This window comes from Vanessa tameamea, chromosome 7, assembly GCF_037043105.1.
Source record: "Vanessa tameamea isolate UH-Manoa-2023 chromosome 7, ilVanTame1 primary haplotype, whole genome shotgun sequence".
NCBI lineage: Eukaryota > Metazoa > Arthropoda > Insecta > Lepidoptera > Nymphalidae > Vanessa > Vanessa tameamea.
The window spans coordinates 4,051,448-4,069,245 of NC_087315.1; the positions used below are offsets into that span (position 1 = coordinate 4,051,448).

General features: G+C 30.4%; 1 protein-coding gene and 1 long non-coding RNA gene across 2 annotated transcripts in view; one reads left to right on the top strand and one right to left on the bottom strand.

Moving 5' to 3' along the window:
• LOC113401174 (UPF0389 protein GA21628) overlaps positions 1-16,874 on the top strand; it is a 130,030-nt gene extending 113,156 nt beyond the window's left edge. Inside the window, exon 3 of the mRNA XM_064215279.1 lies at positions 16,862-16,874. The gene's annotated coding sequence lies outside the window, so the exon portion shown is untranslated. The remainder of the gene's footprint in view (positions 1-16,861) is intronic.
• LOC135193371 (uncharacterized) lies at positions 3,310-7,242 on the bottom strand. The gene is made up of 4 exons (XR_010309192.1): positions 7,151-7,242; positions 6,604-6,690; positions 3,802-3,841; positions 3,310-3,439 (listed from the first exon to the last, which is right to left on the bottom strand). It is a non-coding gene; the product is annotated as an uncharacterized LOC135193371 (long non-coding RNA).
• Positions 16,875-17,798: the final 924 nt, after the last annotated feature.

Here is a 17,798-nt window from a genome sequence, read left to right on the forward strand (position 1 = left end):
TCTAATTATTGTTTTTCAGTTCCTAGCGATCCAAGCGACGGTGGTAAAACGTCTGTCGAAATACAAATTTTATTTTTAATTTATTTCTGGCTCCAAGATTAACTAGAATAGCAAAAACATTTTCTTTCAAAACTACTAATTTAAGCTGGTGATAATGATCCGGTCTCGGAGTTCAAAAATTCATTTATTCATTGCTTATGTAAACAATTAAAATCATTTCTTAAATATTAATAAGTTTTCATAAAATTTAATTCCACGGATTTTGTAATTAGCTACAACTAAAGGAGATAGTTCAAATTCAATAGCTGTGTAACCTGTATCATAATTTTAAGCTTTATATTTTATGCCAATTACTAAACTTTGTTGAACGCTCCATATTATTTAAAACAAATGAAACAGTCGTTTTATTGATTTCACAATTCAAATTCAATTCACAAAAAAAGAAATACAGAAATCATAGCTTAGCTTAACCTCTAATGGAAGAGAAAGAGTTTCAAATTTTATTTTTTATACAGTTCAATTGTAACAACAAGCTTTGATTCCTGTGACTCTCGAATTACTTGGCTTTGATTTATAGACGTTGTGAAAGCTGATCTCGACAACCTTTGTATGGTGGAAATGTATCCCAGTTTTTTCATAAATTGTGGTTCAACTAACGGTTCTACAGTATTCATCAATGGACTGCTGTTATGAATTTAGGCGACAAACAGAATGAAATTATAACCTTAACTAGTAGTGAATGCCATTATTAAACAAAAAAAAATCTTTAGATTATTTTGTCTAGATAGACTGACTTACTACAAAATAACTAAAATGAACGTGCCAACTTAACTATCTAAGTGTGCGTGAAAGCCACGCTTGACACTTGCGAAACTTCATTGTTCTTTACTAATGCACATGTAGATACTTAGTGGTCACACGTTGGCCACTGATCTTCCACACCTGCTCAGCTTTGATTGTCTAGACATACATGTAATCTAATATTTATTCATTAAAATATAATCTCAAAATAGAAAATATTTTCGATAATTATGTGTACATTTTTTTGATCGATTAAAATGACATACTACTGAGTTTCTTGTCGGTTCTTATCATTCCAACATTCCAAACCAGTGTTTTTTTCCCCAATTCTTATCAGGTCAGAGGTGTTACCCGAACCAGTACATTTTAGACTATCAATAAACAAGTTTATCGCTTCATTAATGAATAAAGATTTTGACTTCTACATACAGGTTTCCTCACGAAGTTTTCCCCTATTCGATAGGGTATCGAGCATGTGATAAAGCACAAACGCAATGATAAAATTTTTGTCTAATAAAATCCTTTGAAATTATTTAGTTAAATGCTATGATTCTAATTAGTATGGCCTGAGTGGTCCTTGCTGAGTTTTGAACCATCGATCATCGATTAAGATTCACGTTTTCGTGTGCTTTCTCTCCACTGGACCATCTCAGCTTATCATTGAATTTACATACATGTGTCAAATCAATCATAATAATCGATTTCGGTCAAGCCAACCAAGACATTTGAACTGGATAACATTTTACTTGTTACGTTTCCAATACAAAAGCGTTAATTCTTTTGGATACAATACAAATCTTGATTGTTTTTTTTTTAATTTAATGATACATCCAATGAAAACATTTTCTAAAGATAAAGTATTTAATACTACTTTTAAATTTTTGAAATTTTAGTAATTGTCAGCTTCTGTCTAATTTATTTTATACCTAACAATTAAATACTTTTTTTGCGATGTATACATAAAGTAAATCCAATAAGATTAGGAATGAAGAAATTACTTAAATTTTAATGGATGATTGTCTGTTTAAATCCATTGTATTTGCATGTACTTAATTTATCTCATGGTCCGTTATGAAGGAAAACATAGTGAGGTAATCGGAAAGTATTATTATAGATATTTTTATTAGTTATACTTTGTGTATCCAACTGCATTTGAGTAACGTTCTTCTCCTCATAATGAGAGGAGGCTTGATCCCAGCAGTGGAGTTACAGCTTGTTAATGTAAAAGGGCGCGGAGTGGAATAGCTTATCCCGCTGTATAGGTGACTAGTTATGCGGCCTATTACTACTACAGCGGTCGTTCTCAAGGTAAATCTGTCCCTTGAGAACGGCCGCTGTTGTCGAAATCTGTCAGGAGGACATCGTCTTTAACAATAGTATAAAAGAATTCTATTAAATAAGATAATTTATTTATTATTTCAATACAAATGTTTGACATGATCAAACAAATAATCAGGAATTACACTCCTCATAAGCAAAAAGTCAATAAATTGTTATAATTCTTAATAAGTATATTGTGTAATAAAGTACATCGATTTTTAACTACTGAGTTACTTGCTGGTCCTTTTCGGTAGAAACCAATTTCCAAACAGCTGGTAACATTTATTGAATCTTGTAAAATAATTATTCGAAAGTGCTTTTAAGAAAGAGGCAACTTGAATAAAGTATTTGTTTTAAAATATTTAGTTTATTTTTAATATTTTATTTATAGTAAGGATTAACATTATAAAGGCTTATATAGTTAGTATTGTAAGCTCCATTACCGATGTTTATAATTGAGTGTTGAAGATGTCGTTGATGGTAGCGTTCTGCATGCATGTTCTGGTCTCGTGCTAGAATTACAAAATACATCAATAAAAAAAACGTCAATTTTTTTTTCAGTATGGGTTCGTGGTCGAGCAAATGGGCCACCTAATGGTAAGCGATCACTTCTGCGCACACTGATACCACACGTAAGGAATAATCACATTTCCTTACAACACCAATGCTCACCCAACCAAAACGAAGATGTCATGTCCCATGTGCCTGTAGTTACACTGGCTCACTTATCCTTTAAACAGAAACACAACTATGTATTGCTGCTTAGCGGTAGAATATCTGATGATTGGCCTGCTAGTTAGCCAGACGGGCTTAAACAACACCCTACCATCAAGTAAAATTAGTTCTTCAGATCATTCGATACTAACGCCATGCCAGTGTATTTTATACTGATTTTGTATTGATCATATATTATAAAGCAAAACAGCCGAGTAGACCAAGAGAATAAAACCTTTGAATTTACAGGAAATAGCGGGTTTAATTACCACAGTGTATATTTAATTTGGTTTATAATACATCTGGTACTCGATAGAAGGGAAACATCACAGGGAAGCCTGTACATGCAGAATATGACCCTTATTTTTTGCTGGAAATCTCATGAAATAATTTAATGTAAATACCTCTTGAAATATTTTACGTAAAAAATACATTATAAAGTCTTATAGTAAATAATGTTTCAAGATGGATTGATTAACGTTTTTTCTATTTTGTATTCCTTGTTAATTATTTCAAAGTAGATTTTTCTTACTAAAACATTGGTAATCAATTCTCCGATTCCTTGAATTATTTTTTCTATGTGCCGTTTTGGTCGTGTTTCTGCCTGTAATAAATAAAAAAAGTCAATAATAATCTTCCCAAGTATCGCAGCCAGTGAGTACTTATTCTTAGCTTCAGAAACTACCAAAGAAATATTATAGCACATAAGAGTGAATAGGACATAACAATGGAGGTTTAATAAAACAATAAATAATAGAAAACAAAAGAAAAAGCCAACTTCAATTCGTTCGATGCGGATTCAAAGTCAAATCCCATCAATATTCGACTTCAGAAAGAAATGTTTAGGTATTGTAAATGTATTAGTACTTAATTTAATTTCAGTTGCAGGCCAATTATTGCAGCAAGTATTAATTATTTATTATTAAAATTAAATTAATTGTTTTTATTAATATTATTAAAAAGTACCACATTAGTCTCGCAGTTTATACATGGAACCTCTTCATTACTGAAATTAAACAGGAAATGGATTAGTTCAAAGTATATTAAATATAAGTTCATATACTGTACATTTAGTTAGAGCAATGCCGCGGAATTCTATAGTAAATATTCACGTCTAAAACCAAATGATGTGTTAGAGGAACATGAAATTAACAAACCTAGAGTGAAATAGCGAAGCACCGCTACTTAAAATATAATATTATGTGATAAAATTTTCTTCGCGTTCCATTCTTCTACTGGTATAAGTTTTATGTATCTATATCAGTTTAGTTTTTTTTTTATTTAGAATTTAGAAATAAATAGAAATTATTATTATTATTAGAAATCATTTAATATAATATATAATAATATGTATTCCACACAAAAATCATCTTTAAAAACAATTACTTGCATGAACTATGATAAAAGTCTTAATGTATAATAATATGATCATCAAACGAAACACAGATCAAGTACTGGCTATCCTAGCTAGGCTAATTAAATAACCTGTGTTAAGGATAATCAGTCCTCCCCGAAAGTTGAAATAATTAAAATACATTAGAAATATCGCCTAGGTGATTACAAAACGTATCTTATGTAAAGTGTTTGTAGGTAAATAATATTTATGAGAGATAGTGTTGTTTATAGTAAAACCTATCCAATATAGCATAAAATACTTTAGTTGTACGATATAATATTATATAAATTTATTTATATTGTTGTAAATATCTAGGAGATTATTATAAACACAAAGGATTTTATTATATGATGATTGAATTATTTGATTCTGCCTTCCTTTGTATGGTCGAGACGTTCGATTCTTAGGTCACTTGTTGACTCGACTAGCTCCTACGGTTCGAGAGTGGAAACACTTCAAATAAGCTGGATTATTGTACTTATATATTAAGAGTAATATTATGTGTTCCCTTTATACAAGTGATATTTATAGGATATACTATATGTACAATATATATCTCGTCATACAGTAGAGATAAGAATATTAACATTGTTATATTTGTTCTGTGGTCAGACGGGCATATCCTGATGGTGAGTGGTCATCATTGTTCATAGAGATTAGCGTCGTAATTTTTAAATATTTCATACATAACTCATGCGCCACCAATCTTGGGAAGTAAGAGGTTAGGCCTTGTGCCTACATATCGTTACACTGGCTCACTCACTCTTCAAACTGGAACATAACAATACTAAGTAATGCACCCATCTAGTTTCTACTCAGACGGGCTTGCACAAAGCCCAGACTGCAACTAATGTATTATCTTTACATAGTATTAAACAAAGTCGCTTTCTCTGTCCCTATGTCCCTTTGTATGCTTAAATCTTTAAAACTATGCAACGGATTTTGATGTGGTTTTTTTTTAATAGATAGAGTGATTCGAGAGGAAGGTTTTTGTATATAATACATAGACAATATAGTTAAGTAACACTGATAATTTTAAAAGTTTCTAATATGATGTCGTAAATTTATACATTTTTTGCGCTTACATTGTAAACGCTGGCTAAACCCTACTAGAAAGATCAAAATAATGTACTATAGAATTGTACACCTCAAAAATGTCTACAAAAAAGTCCGCGATGGTTTATGTTTATCTCTTAAAGATAACCCACAATAAACATTTTTTTATCGTGTACTTTTTACGAGAAATAATGGCTTATTTTCGAAGCGATTTTAAGCAATATAGCATTAATCCTTATCCAATGAAATACCTTAAATACATTGTTGATCGAATATTGATCTATATGGCCCTTTACAGCATATGATTTAAATGAATATTTTCGAAGATATTACAGATTTAAAAATTGCGGAACGTAGCGTTTGCGGTGGTACGGCGGGCAGAATTTTTGGAACTAGAAGCATAAAACTTATATTTTAGGCTGTACACTTATAAAATAACATATCATGACACCCACTCAGGAGGGAATTTTGGATATTCTGCCCCTAAATGAGTGAAATAGGGGTTGAACGCTCGTATGGATTTTTTTAAGTTAGAAAGATGAAAATTTATTTTTGGGATACTGATTAAAAAGGAGTAGATAATTATTTAAGTGTTTCTGCATATTCTACCCCTACGGGGGTAGTATAAGTGTTGAAAGTTTGTATAGAAGTCCGTAATTTTTAAGATAGAAACATGAAACTTTATTTTTGGGATACTGATCAAAAATTAGTAGATACGTATTTAAGCATTTCTGGATATTTTACGCCTAAGGGGAGAAATTGGGTTAACATTCCGTATACAGGTTAGTCTGGAAGTCTTTAATTTTTGAAGTTAGAAGCTAGAAATGTTATTTTTGGGATACCGATTAAAAATGAGTAGATGCGTATTTAAGCGTTTCTTGATAATTTACGATTAAAGGGAAAAAGTGGGGGTTGACATTCCGTATACAGGTTAGTCTGGAAGTCCGTCATTTTTAAGTTAAAAGCATGAAATTTCGGGCTACCACCGGATTCGCATTTAAACGTTTCTGGATATTCTACCCTAAGGGCTGAAATACACACCAATGTGGTATACAAAGAGATATTACATTAACGTAACATTTTAAGTTAATTTGTAAATATATTCATATTCTACGCGGGCAAAGCCGCGGGTAGCAACTAGTTATTAATAAATAATTTACTAAACAGAAATAAAATCAGAATAAATTAAAAAAAAAGTTTTCGTCATCAGATCCACTTATTTGGTTACTATATATAATACGCTGGAGAGTTTCGTTGGAAAATATTTATATAAATTTTTGAAAATTGAATTGTTGAAATGTCGAACATATACGAACCTTGTGGGTTTTGATACAGCGACGTTAGCAAAAGCGAGACAAGCGCATAGTACAACTATTTTCAGGTCCATATTATTCGAATTAAAACTAAAAAAAAAATGGTTTTTTTGAACACACACTAAAAGGTAAAATTCACAAAATAGTAATATTTTTAGTATAAAGTAATTCAAACAATAAATACATATTAATTTTCGTGAAACTAATCAAATAAGTTAAAAAAAAACATTTATAATAAATTTATTTATTCTTATAATTTAAACATCACGGCAGGGTGCTGGCAAGCAAAGTTTAGCGAGTTTTCTTTTTTAAAACTATGCCCTATGATAATGGGTAAATCTCAAATTTGTGTCATATATATTCATAATTGTTAAGAAAATTTTGAATGATGGATGACCAATTAATCAGTATCTTTAGTTTTTTAACTAGCTTGACAACAAGCAGCAGCCGCTGTAGCGCTGTTAGATAGGCTTAGAGTATATATAAAACAAATCATAATTCGAATTGTTCGCTGGGTATTATATAACTAAAAACAAATAAAGTAACTCACGCTTTCAAACGTCACAAATACTTATTACATTATTTTATTGTTTTTAACAATGACAATACTGTGTACGAATCAAAGAAGCACTGACAACGCTGATTGCACTTCGGATCGAATATAAATAAGAATTCATTACTATCTTAATTAATTACGTGTTTTGTTGTTATATTATATATATAGCTATAAATAATACCACCACGGAAATACGTTGATAAAGAAAATAAATTTAATAACAAGGAAAAAGTTTAATAAAGAGCCGGCAGTAATCTCATTCAATGTGATTGTATATTGTCATTATATTACCAATCGTATTGAAACAGTTAAATAGTTCTATTACACTTTTGAAAGGAAGAACAGTTCCACTAAATTTTTGCTCAAATTATAAAATTGAAGCCCAAATTGTTGATACTGTGTTAGACTAAATAACGCTCGGAATATTTTTGTTTAAAAGACTATTGTATTGTATGGGCTGTATGTATATTCTAGTTAAAATATCTCGGATGACATGAATTACCTTTTATCATAATGCAGTTAACACAATTTTATAATATGATTAATAGTAATTTATTTTCTGATTTACTAAGCTTTTTCAATTCACTTCAAATATTTGCTTATTGTTAATGGATTTTAATTATTCTTTTGAATTTAATTTAAGTTTTATCTATTGTTGGTTAGTTATGGTGTCTATACATTAAATTCAGTAAATTTTGATACTATTGTAGGTATACCAATAACATCCTGTAATTGTCTCACTACTTGGCTATTTTCTCTTCTTTGAGGAGAAGGTTTCGAGTTAATTCCGCTATTCTGCTCTACAGTTGGTTAGTTGGCCATAGTTATAATGTAGTTAAGAAAAATTGCATAGAATATTACGATTCTTTACGATTACGATTGATAAATACCTACTTTATATCATCTATATATCAAAACCTAATTTTGTAAAAATAAACACACACATACACATCCACAATACACGTATTCTCACACAAACAGCTGCATGTCGGGGTTGCTAGTTTATAAATAAAAGAATGAGGATATTTTGATTCTTATCGTTGAATAAGTTTTGTGTACTATTCCTTAAAGAACACTACTAATATGATATGCGCATATTTCAAGTTTTATATGGTTATTATTTATTACTTCCACGCTGCTAAATAATTTATAAGATACTTTTAACAAATTTATGGACAACGAGAAGTGGGTTGGGTAGACTAGATAGCTGTAGGCCATACATTATACAGCCTTTTAAAATAAAACTTAGTACAACAATAAAATATATGTACATATATCAAATTCATAACGTAGGTTATTCTTAATTAAGAAACAGTCTTACAGTTTAACTATTATGGAGATTGGAGGGTAACATAAGTCGACCTTGGTTTGGAATATATTATATACGCGTTTGTATATATATCGTACCACTGACTGACTCATCACGATTTTCAATTTGGCGTAGACACTTATTTCACGTATTTTTTTGGACTTTGTTTTATTATATATGATTGTAATAGTACAAGCCCGTCTGGGTAGGTACCACCCACTCATCAGATATTCTACCGCCAAATAACAGTACTCTGTATTGTTGTGTTCCGGTTAGAAGGGTGAGTGAGCCAGTTTAATCACAGGCACAAGGGACATAACATCTTAGTTCTCAATGTTGGTGGCGCATAGGTGATTGAAGGAATGGTTAATATTTCTTACAGCGCCTTTGTCTATGGGCGGTGGTGACCACTTACCATCAGGTAGCCCATATGCTCGTCCGCCAATCAATGCCATAAAAAAAAAAAAACCTATATAATAAATTTCACATGGTTTCTTTTTAGAGTATAGAAGATGTACGCCCAAAAGTAAAATATTTACGGGATGATACATTAAAACGAAGTAAATTCGTTTTAATTGGAATTCCCTTTTTTCATTTAGGAGTAATTGTCGAAAAAAAATGTGTTTTAACATTTTAAGGTGATATAAGTTATAAAAATAAAATAATGTACACAGTGTTGTAATAAGATTTATTTTTTATTGGTCAATTATTATAGCACTTTGTGTATCGATGGCAGAGATCACGAGTTCAAATGATTGTGAGTTAAATGAACTGAGGTGAAATTAAATCCAGTTTAATCATTGATTCTTATTTTATATAGTGTTTATTTCATTATTAACTGAACAATGGTGATCAAACAGGAAAAAATAAATTAAAAAATTGGTTTCGTAGAAATAGTCGATTCATGAAATTGTTATTGAGTTGAAAAAGTAAAGGTCTTTTTCTGTTCAATTGGAAAACTATGTTTACAAATACGTCAAATAAATGCCGTTCGGTCCTAGGGCTTTATAGGGATAACTGTTTGGATGTTTAAAAAGCCTCTATAGATCAAAAGAAATGTTTTCAGACTATTTGTGGCAACACCCGACGGATCACTAACAAGCTCCAAACCGTTTTAAAAAAAGAACGCTCTGCTATTACTATTCAGTTCATGGTTGATATACTTTTTAATACGACGTCGCCATTAAATGAGATTAATGTCTTTTTGATACTTTTGTTAATTGTAAATACATGAAACGGAGAAAACAATTATGTATGCATGTATGTATGCATCTCGATATTTTTTATTTGATGATCATTATATGTCGTGTCAAAATTCTTATAAATGCTAGAATTCCAGAATGAACTGTAATTAATTGGTTCCCTGTTTAATCGTAATTAAACTATAAGCATGAATCGTATGTGATAGATACAGAGAAGCTAAATTTAATAAAATCTTAAATTATTATTATTATTTTTTACAAATATTTGATGAACAGTTTTATATTTAGAACATATCTGTTGTAAAGCTTTTTTTTCGTTTTTGTTGTCGGTCATGTATAATCCATACTTATATTATAAATATGAAAGTAACTCTGTCTGTTTGTCTGCCTGTCTCTCTATCTGCCTATACCACTATATGCAAGCTCATCTAACCACCCGACTAAGCAATAAGACCCCTACGACCAAGTAAGAAGAGTTTTATGCGTAGCGTAACATATGTATATACTATGACTCGCTAAAATAAAGCTAACGACCCGTAATTTGTAAAAGTGTGAAAAGTTAGATATATGTACCGGAACAGATAAACAAAGACACACAAAAACCGCCTGAAAAATATATAAAAGTAAAATAATTATTGAAATCAATATTTATTAATGAGATGTAATGATCATCATATATAAATTAAAACAATACTATAAAATGTTTGTATAATAAAAAAAGATTTATTTCGAAAACTAACAATAAAACTAGAGATTTATATAACAGTGAAAAATATTTCTATTTTCACAAAACATGTAACGTTGGGTTTTCATAAATTCTATTTATTCGCTACGAGACGTAATAAGACGAGCGTTTTAGAGAAGGGGCGCGATTCACGGTCCAATCTTCACTTGTTCCTCGAATATGGTAACATTCATGCAGTTACCAGCTGAATTGGCCGCTTCGCCTATATCCAAGGAGTTCGGTTGATCTTCGTAGATATCATCAAACTAGACGTGACTTATAGTATTTATAGAATTATTATTGTTTTCATTAAAATTTTTAGCTATCTTAATTTATGACTTTCATTGGTGCCAGTATACCTAACGTCATATTTCATGTCGTGTAGCGTAGAGGTAATTAATAAGATTAAGATTGATCGGTGAAAAAAGGGTGTTTTCCGTACTTTACATTTTGATATATTTATTTATACTCTTTATTGCATATCACTTTACGTAAGTTAATAGGGAAATGCTTCTAGCATTTTTGCCACCATTTTACACGATCATGATTACAGTAAATAGTTTTTTATAGAGTAAGGTTATGATGAAAATCAAATAATGTGTATACTAGTATTTTTTCAGGACAACGTTTGACAGATACAATATATAGTGTATGTTACAGTAATGATGATACAATAAATAATGTCACCTCAGACTGAAGATTGAATTTACAAAAAAAGTTTTTTTCTAACAAATTGTTTGAATGCAGAAATATATTCTGTTATGCTTTCTTTCGTACAAGATAAAAAACGTTTTTCATATGTTTTATATGACATCTTTACATAGTATAAAACAAAGTCGCTTTCTCTGTCCCTATGTCCCTTTGTACGCTTAAATCTTTAAAACTACGCAATGGATTTTGATGCAGTTTTTTTTAATAGATAGAGTGATTCGAGAGGAAGGTTTTTGTATATAATACATAGACAATATATTTAAGTAACACTGATAATTTTAAAAGTTTCTAATGTGATGTCGTAAATTTATACATTTTTTTGCGCTTACATTGGAAACGCTGGCTGAACCCTACTAGATACATCAAAATAATGTACTACAGAATTGTACACCTCAAAAATGTCTACAAAAAAGTCCGCGATGGTATATGTCTATCTCTTAAAGATAGCCCACAATAACATTTTTTTGTCATTTATTTTTTACCACAAATATTGGCCAATTTTCGAAGCGATTTTAACCTATACAGCATTAATCCTTATCGAATTAGGTACCTTAAATAAATTGTACATTCAATATAGATCAATATGGCCCTTTACAGCATGTAATTTAAATGAATATTTTCGAAGATATTACAGTTTTAAAACGCAGGGACATAGCGGTTTGTATTTCCTAATGAGTGAAAACTGTGTGCGTTGTACCTATTTGTTATCACTATATAGTATAAAACAAAATTGCTCCCGCTGACTGTCTTTTCCTGTCTATGCTTAAATCTTTAAAACTATGCAACGGATTTTGATGCGGTTTTTTTTAATAGATAGAGTGATACGAGAGGAAGGTTTTTGTATATAATACATAGACAATATAGTTAAGTAACACTGATCATTTTAAGAGTTTCTAATGTGATGTCGTAAATTTATACATTTTTTTGCGCTTACATTGGAAACGCTGGCTGAACCCTACTAGATAGATCAAAATAATGTACTACAGAATTGTACACCTCAAAAATGTCTACAAAAAAGTCCGCGATGGTATATGTCTATCTCTTAAAGATAGCCCACAATAACATTTTTTTGTCATTTATTTTTTACCACAAATATTGGCCAATTTTCGAAGCGATTTTAACCTATACAGCATTAATCCTTATCGAATTAGGTACCTTAAATAAATTGTACATTCAATATAGATCAATATGGCCCTTTACAGCATATGATTTAAATGAATATTTTCGAAGATATTACAGTTTTAAAAATTGCGGAACGTAGCGTTTGCGGTGGTACCGGCCGGCCGGGGCGGCGGGAGCGTGCTATAGGCGCGTCGGAGGCCGCGGTTCTCCCTGTAGCACTTTGAATTTAGCAGCGATCGGACGCGGTTATTATCGGAGCTCTCTAGCGATTGAAATAACAATCCATACTTCCATACTAATATTATAAATGCGAAAGTAACTTTGTCTGTCTGACTGTCTGTCTGTCTCGCTTTCACGCCAAAACTACTGGACCGATTTAAATGAAATTTGGTACACAAATAGTCTAGAGCCTGAGAAAGGACATAGGCTTTTTATTTGGAAAAAGTGCTGTGAAGGGTTGAAAAGGGGGATGAAAGGTTGTAAGTTGTTGAAAGTATTGTCATGTTTAGAATTTTTAGAACTAGAAGCATAAAACTTATATTTTAGGCTGTACAATTATAAAATAACATAATACCATGACACCCACTCGGGAGGGAATTTTGGATATTCTACCCCTAAATGGGTGAAATAGGGGTTCAACGTTCGTATGGATTTCTTTAAGTTAGAAACATGAAACTTTATTTTTGGGATACTGATTAAAAAGGAGTAGATACTTATTTAAGTGTTTCTGCATATTCTACCCCTACGGGGGTGATATAAGGGTTGAAGGTTTGTATAGAAGTCCGTCATTTTTAAGATAGAAACATGAAACTTTATTTTTGGGATACTGAATAAAAATGAGTAGATACGTATTTAAGTGTTTCTAGATAATCTAACATTAAGGGGGTAAAATAAGGGTTGAAAGTTTTTATGGGTGTCAGCCATTTTTTAAGTAACAAACATGAAACTTTATTTTTGGGATACTGATTAAAAATGAATAAATACGTATTTAAGTGTTTTTTGATATTCTACCACTAAGGGGATGAAATAAGGGTTGTAAGTTTTTATGGAAGTCGTCATTTTTTAAGCTAAACACATGAAACTTTATTTTTGGGATACTGATTAAAAATGATTATATACGTATTTAAGTGTTTCTAGATATTCTACCTCTAAGGGGTTTAATAGGGATAGGACATTTTTTATATAGGTTAGTCTGGAAATCCGTCATTTTATAAGTTAGAAGCATGAAACTTTATTTATGGGTTACTGGTTAAAAGTGAGTAGATACGTATTTAAGCGTTTCTTGATATTCTACTTCTGAGGGGTGAAATAAGGGATGAAAGTTTTTATGGAAGTCCGTCATTTTTTAAATTAAAAACATAAAAATTGTTTTTGGGATACTGATTAAAAATGAGTAGATACGTATTTAAGCGTTTCTTAATATTTTACGCCTAAAGGGCAAAATAGTTGTTAACATTTCGTATTCAGGTTAGTCTGGAAGTCTATCATTTTGTTGTTAGAAGGTCGAAATTTTATTTTTGGGCTACCGATTAAATGAGTTGATTCGCATTTAAGCGTTTCTGGATATTCTACCCTAAGGGTTGAAATTCACACCAATGTGGTATTCAAAGAGGTATTACATTAACGTAGCATTTTAAGTTAATTTGTAAATATATTCATATTCTACGCGGGCAAAGCCGCGGGTAAAAGCTAGTTAGTTTATAAAACTTTTGTAATACGTGCTGTTGTGCGAGGTTTGGAGTTGCTGGATTTTATACAACCCGGCAGCGACTACTTGCAGCAAATACCCCATCTGCTAACCAATTTTTCTTTAAGACTCGTAATAAATTCTAAAGCTGATTCTAGTAGGTAAAAATAAAAAATACATTTATTCTACAGTTTTGTCGTATCTAGATGAGAATATTCATAGAGTTTCATGTATCCTCTTGAAATATTTTACGATCTTGTAACATAAGCCTCTAGAAGAAGGGCTGAACCGGTATATTCGTCCCCGTCCGGTGATTTGTACATATTCCTGTCTACTATGGATGAATGATCAGGTTTAAGTAGAAAATATTTTTCATGCAATATTTAGTTTCTTCCAATGTATTTAATATGCATAATTTATTGAAAAATAAATTTAAAATATTAATTAAACTATTTTCTTGAATAAATTTTTTGTGTGTTTTTGTCAACGTATGTTGTTAGCATAAAATTATTTGTTGAGTTTTGATTATGCTTAGTTATATAAAAGCAAATTTTTCGAATGCTTTAAATATAATAATGCAAAATATTATTATTTATTTAACATACGGGTCGTTTGATATTTTTATGCTGGCAAATACCTTCCACTGTCAATAAAATTGACAACCATCTTAAGGATAATTCTAAATGTTGTTTCGTACCAATTCGGTCAGATACTTTAAATAAGGTAAATTGTCCGATTTCACTGTAATATCCCCGAAACTTCCATTGATTAAATAAAATAATAGAAATGGCCATGAAGAATATCACGTGGACGCAAAAAGATTTATCAAAAAAAAATGTAACATATAAAAATTTTATGTAGCCTTAAACTATATACTATCATGACATGAAAGTTCTACTTTTATTAGCTAAGTAGTTCTCTCGTAAAATAGGAACTATAAAACAAGTAAAAGTCACCTCTTTTTAATATCCGTATAATTTTGTTTGATAAAAATGTTAATAGTAGATTTGACTCTATAGTGTATGAATTTTCATAGAATTCAGAAACTTTTATGATTGTACGCCGCAGCTATTCATAAAATTTAATAAAACACATGACATCGGAGATAAATTATCCAATATAATAAAGTGCGGTGGAATACATATAAACAAAAAGTATGAAGTAGTGTAAACAGATGTTGGAACTTAATACGGTAGCATTTTAAGTTTAAATAAAACTTAAAAGCATGAAATGTTTAACAACATTTTATTTATATGTATAAACGTTTGGAAATAATTTAATGTTAATGACAAAATTGTTAATAATAATATATTTATTTGCCAATAACAGTAGTACAGAATATTCATGACACATACAGAGTACTTAGAAAAAATATTAAACAAATAATAGATCAATGACCCCCATGCTAGGAAAATCCTGTGTTATGGGGATGTCATCCGTCCACTACAACTAATTAAATCGATGATGTTTTAAAAGTAGAATACACATTTCGTATGGTAATAGCAGATAAATAATTTTTGTTTTAATTTTTTTTTTTTAGTCCCGACCAACAGACAAGGGTGTGTTTGAAAGTGTAATGTATGGTAATTATGTAAGAAGTAGGAAGTAAGAAGTATGTCTATATATATATTTATAAATATAAATATATAATTGGAATCAGATTGGACAAAGCTAATTGACTGCACAGTATGCAATGCAGAGTTTCTATTACCCCAGTTGTTATTGTTCAATCATATGGCAACGAACCATTCATCCAACTCCCTTTGCGAGTTCATCTCATTTGCATACAGGCAATTGTGATTTGAATTAATTTGTTGCCTAAAATTCTCGAGCGACTAAACAAAATGTTTGATCCTAATTATTGTATATTGGCTTGTTAAATAATTCTTAATTAGCCGCTACTTTTATCAGCCGCTGCGAGCATGCGCTATGATTGTTTGTTGTTTGTGTATGTATCAGAACATCTTCTGAAAAATAGGTTATGTCATGATATGTTCTTTAAGAACCGAAAAAAAAAATATTTTTCAATAAAGATAAATTGAGTAATTAAAAATATATTTTATTTGAATGTTCTTAAAAGTAGAAAATAAACTTTGAAGTAATTCAACCCCATCATTTTGTTACATTATATTGATTACCCCGTCTAATTTTTTGCAATGAAGGTGTTTTCTATAAAAATACAAATATATATATATATTTTCAAATTATAACTTATGTCAAGACATTCTCGCTACATAGGCTTGGCGAGTACCAAAGAGCTTTAGACTAAATAGACAATGGTCGACATTACGTACGGTATATTTTGTGTATCGTACAAGTTCTAGCATAATATAATCTGCAACACTTTACATATAGCACTGTACAGTGCAGTACATATAACATACAATAATAATATTGGAACAGGCTGTCTCATTTAAATGCATATACGAACCTAAAAATGAGCGCATAAGTATCATCACATATGATGGGTACTTATAACGGGTGATTACATTTAAATACGTATTCAGAAATTCGTGCCTGTGCTGCTAATTATTGAAGAGTTCTTTCGTCAAAAAATCTTGAGTGCAGTATCCAAATTTTATTTGTGGCATTTGTGCCATTGTGGCAATAAGATTGTTTCATCAGAATCGATTGCGTGTATAACATTTGTCTCCATACTGTCAATTGTTGAGGAGTTCCTTCACTTAGAGCCAATCCTAGCATCAGGTTATAGTTATCATTGAAAATGCATTGTAATCGAAACTGAACCAAAATCTCAGATCCGTAGGATTAGGGGAAGTATTTTCAGTTTTGCAAGATTCAATCTAAACAAATAAACAGTAATCTCAAATTCTTACAGTTTTTACACAATAGCTTTACAACAATAATATGTATTAACAAGTAATCGTTCGTGGCTTCGTGTTTTAGGGGTTGCTGTTAGGTATAAAAAAGCCTATATCCTCTCATGGAGTTTAAGGTTGCTTCATACCAAAATTTATCAAATTCGATTAAATTGTTTGGATGTCAACAAGCAACAGACAGACATACAAGGTTACTGACGAATGTATAATATTAGTACAGATAAATATAATTATAATAGAACCGACAACAATCGTATTAATACGAGAAAAGTAAAGGTTATCATATAAAACCAAATTCATGACTTTGCAATGTCAATACATCCTTCCTGAGGCAAGATATTTGTTTCTATAAGAAAATTTTAGACGTATTACTTTTAACTTAGCCTGCTAATAAATTTGAATCTTGTTATAAACATATTATGTCATAATATTCATTACACAATATTAGAATATATAGATATAATAAGCCTGGAATTCGTTTTCATTGTTTATGGAATCTGCAGTCCAATAGTAAGAGTACAATTTTTCTTATTTTATTTATTAATTTGATTATAAGGATTAAAAGCGTCTATAAGAAGGTTCTCGAATAAAACATATATTGATTTCCTGACTTACGTTTCGTTCTTCCACTTAAAATTTCGTTCAAGCTAAACCATATACTTAGAATTATAAATAACCTCAAAGAGACTGGATGGATTAGTAATCTCTGCACAGATAACTCCAATAAAATAAATTATTAACCCATAAAATAATATGACACATGATTTTTAGACATAATGGAATTAATAAGTAAATAAATGAATAAAATATATAAAATAGATTAATTTAAATTATTGTAATTAGAAATGGTTATACTTTGTACGTGTCTTGTATAAACTATTTCGTTACTTCCGCTTGTATGCACTTTGAATCGATGTTAGGAAAGTTAGTGAATGCGGGATACAGCTGGCTAAACTTGCGTACACTATCTGGTATTAGACATGTATTCGTTCCTAACTCGTTAAAATGTTACGGTTCAATAGAATAGAACATTTTAATCAAAATGCA